Genomic DNA, 4,373 nt, shown 5'->3' with positions numbered 1-4,373 from the left:
CAACAAAATGGGGAAAAGGATGCATTGTCGTGTTGGCGGCGTTTATGTTGCATAACTGTAAATGCAAAGCAGCAGCAGCAGCAACAGTCTGCCGTCTAACTGTTCATTTATATGGCAAGATGTGATAACAGTTGGCCGACTAGCAGAGAGTTATAGAATAGTTGTCGAAGAATGTACATAGGACTGAAGGGTTATATCAATTATGACAACAGCAGCTGACGGATGACGGAAAGGTTTCAACAAAAAAACAAAAAACAGAAAACGAAAAAAAGCACCGTTAGGTCTTATATGTAGATTTACTTTAAATGTGAATCCTTTTGTTGTTTCTTAAGAATTCCACACATTATTTTAAAAAATGTGGAAGCTTAAACTCCTCAATTCATTGTCAGTTTGTCTTGGAGTTGATAGAAGAAAAAATTACCTGACAAAGTTTATATGTTTATTATAGTATTTTATCATTTTATCGATTAACTGGTTTTCCATTTATTTCAATTAGAAATTGAAATTTTTGAATTTGTACTCCTATTCACGTAAAATTTGATACACATATCAAGTTTGATATTATAGACCTTGAATCTTGAATGAATTTTTAACACATTTTTGCCGTTTTTTAGGAAAAGTATTCTTGTTTCCTTAAATAACAAAAAAAATGGAAAAGTTAATAGAGGCTTAATGGAAACTTATCATTCGTTCACTCATTCATTTATTTTAAATGTATATATTATAGATATATATAATTTGGTCTATTTAATTTAAATTAACTTTTAACTATTTCTGTATGCATTCTTTATGTTTTAAAAAGTCAACAACAATTTCTTTAGAAAATGAATAGTTTTTCAGTCCCATTCTAAATTAATTTTTTCAAAATCGAACTTGATATTGTCTATCGCTTTTGTTTTCAAATACATTTGTTCGTTTAATACACTTTTAGATAGTCAGTTTTTTAATCAATGTGTCGCTTAAGTTAAAGTTTTTCTCATATTTTTTAAAAACAAAACCTTTTTACTTTTGGAAAAAATTTAGCAACAAAAAAAAGGCCTGTTTGTAATGAATTTAAAACTAATTTAATGAAGTCTACTCAAAGTGATGCATTAATTTGGTTTCAGGAAAAGCTCTAGACATCTTTTATGTGGCATATATATAGAATTCATATTCTATGTTAATCCAATTTCAATATTCTTTCCTCTACTGAGGAACTTGGTTTTAAAAACTAAAAGAATAACATAGAAACCTAACTGAGTGCAAAGTCAAACGCCCATTGAGTAGTTTTTCGATGATGTAACATCAAATAAAGATGTCAGCTAATTTTGGCCTCTCTTTTGCCTTTTACCTGAGAGTTTAAGTAATTTCCTTTTCTTTTTATTGTTGTGCCAAACGAAAAAAAAAAAATATTATGACCACAATAAACCGAGCAAAAAAAGAAAAAAAACGACAAAGATATGGACACGAAACAACAGAGAAAGTGATTGGTGATGGTAATTCAGGACTCATCCTTGAAACGTTTTTATGTCTCTTATTTATGCCGCAAAATGCGCGTGTCAAAAAAAGAAGAAAACAAGAAAAAAACACACAAATGAAAGACAAAAGAAGGATCTCATCTCTCAGGGTCGTCGAGGCAAGAAACCTGACCTGAGTGTTGAGTTGAGAATGAGGCAGGCCAAGACGAAAAATTGCATAATTTGCTGACCAAATGTTTTACATGGAAATTGGCTGGGCTTGTAAATCAAATGAAATCTAAACAAAGGACAATGGCAAGAAGAAGACACACAGCGAAAAAAAAAAACACTCCGAGACTTGGAATTTTTTTCCGTCTTTTCAGTAAGCATAAGGAAATAATAGCTTAAATAAATATCTCACTACTAGGAAGACTTTGTAGAAGAAATAGGTCACTAGTTCCGCTAGAAAAGAGGTCACACATCCTTTTCATTTCATGCACTTTTCCATTGGGCCAACATATTGAACTGTGTGGCTCTGTGGCTGTGATTTCCGGATGGGAATCCAAATGGCAATCGAAAGGCACCATGACACTTCCTCTTCAGTTACGAATGATGAGATGATCTAAAATTACATAATTATTAGGGAAACAAACCCTTCGAACCAACAGCCATAAAAAAATAAAGAATAAAAAATTGAGAATTTTCGCGCCGTTTGGGAAATTTTCCTTTTCATTCCTTTCTTTTCCTTTTTTTTTTTTATCATTATTATTATTATTTCTTTTCTTTACGACAGATGCGCTCGACTCACTCGAATCGCGTAGAAGGGGCAACCTCAGAGAGATTTCCACCTCCACTTCCATACCTCATGTTGCATTTATAACTGTTCTGGCTTTTGATATCAGACATCAGGTGCTCAAAGTGTGTGTGTGTGTGTGTGTGTGCGTGTGTGGAGGGTGAGACAGATCCTTCTGTGTTCGTTTTTTATTTTTGGTGGTTGAAAGAAGAATCCTTTTGTTCTCATCTACGTTTTTTACAGTTAACGCTCCGCTCGATCGCGGTATATATAATTATTATGTGAAATCCATGTCGTGGGAGCCGCAGGATATGCCATCCTTCGCCTTCAATGTGTGTGTTAACCTAACGGTCTCTAGTTCTTAATTATATACGAAATGGCATAAAGTGTCACTCCATAAAAAAAAAAGCATCAGAGATACTTTCAGTTGATAAATAGGCACATACTCAGCCAGCCAGTCAGCCAATCTCTACCTATATCCAATTTCGCATCGATCATCAATCAGTATTAGTTGCTGCGGCACAACTAAAAAAACAAGAGCGACAACAGCTTAAGAGTTCATTGTTACAGTTTGCTTTATTTTTCTTTCGTTTTTTGCTTTTTTCTAAATATTTTGTCTTTGCCGATTTTACAGTTTTGGTTTTTGTTGTTGTTGTTGATGTTGTTTGCTTTTTGGCTGATGCCAGCGGCCAATTTTTTTTCAGAGAACAAGTTGAAGTTGCTTGAAAATGAAAAGATCTTTAAAGTCTTCATAGATAATAATGAATCATATTGTGGGTTGTGTCTATTTTTAATCACTTCTCAATCGATTATTGCCAAATGACAACAAGAACAACAACAACAACAGATTTCAAATGCCAGAAATAGTAGTGATTAAAAAGAGAATTTCCAAGAATTTAAATCCGTAAAATTAAGTATAAAAGAGTTAATAGATTCTTTTTTTGAAGAAGAAAATAAATTTAACTATTGCGATAGATTTTGATTTGTTGTGGTGGGGCAATTTGTTATACCCTTGCAAAAAGGCGACGAGACGAGTTATAAATAGCCATGTCCGTCCGTCCGGATCAGCATATCATATAGCTCCCATACAAACGGCAAAGTCACACACAGTGATTTGGTGAGTTTATTACACCTAGAAACGACTGTGCCAAATTTGATCAAGATCGAGTAACTATATCATATATCTCCCATAGGACCGATCGGTGGAAAACAGTGTCTTTGATCAATATCTTCGTTATTTCCTATGCTAAGATTGAAGGCCGTTCTTTCGCCTTTTTAGATAAAACATTTTGCCACTTTGATGACTTTCATTGGCTATAGGTAAGGAAAGAGTTACCAAAAAAGGGTATACGGCCGTCTGGTTTTTTATGCTTATTTCAGGCATTTTGCATAACTCCCACTAAAGGACAAGAAAATATTAACTGAAAAGTTGAGCTAATTTAGTTTGTAAACGTTTTTTTTTTAACTTAATAGAACATAGTTGCATGTCGGCCTTAAGTCTAGAATTTATTAAAAAGAGAATTTTCATGAATTTCAATACGTAAATTAAAAGAGTTTAGAGTTAACTCTTCAGGGATGTCCTCACAATTTTGCCTATACAGTTTATCTTATGTAAAAAAACACAGCGTTATGTATAAAAAAATGTTCAAAAGTTTTCTAAATATCTTTTTTAATGTAGTTTCTTTCTGTTTGTATCAGAATTTCCATATAAGCTCTGTAATCGATTAATTTATGAAACGCAAAACAACATTAAATGAATTTATAAATGAATCTAAGCCTTTCTCTTTGTGGCTGTCATAACGTTTTTATGTAACTTCAGTGCAATTTTCTATTCTAGACTATTTGTCTACCTAGAAAAGTTACTAGTTTTAAAGCTTTTGATATTGTTACTAATGTAATCAAGGCTTGCAGATAATTCGAAGGTTTTAAAGGATGGAGGATATTTATAAGTGTGTAAGCGTAATATGGGAAGGTTATGATAATGATATCATGGTAATCTCCATCTATATACATTACCGTCAATTTTTATACCATACACCCATAGGGTGAAATGGTATATTAAAGTCGCCAAAATGTATGTAACAGGCAGAAGGAAGCATCTCCGACCCCACAAAGTATATATATTCTTGATCAGGATCAAAAAC

The sequence above is a fragment of the Drosophila willistoni genome (genome assembly GCF_018902025.1).
Source record: "Drosophila willistoni isolate 14030-0811.24 chromosome XR unlocalized genomic scaffold, UCI_dwil_1.1 Seg144, whole genome shotgun sequence".
Classification (NCBI taxonomy): Eukaryota; Metazoa; Arthropoda; class Insecta; order Diptera; family Drosophilidae; genus Drosophila; species Drosophila willistoni.
The sequence above is the reverse complement of the archived record's forward strand: the minus strand, read 5'-3'. Positions refer to the sequence as shown.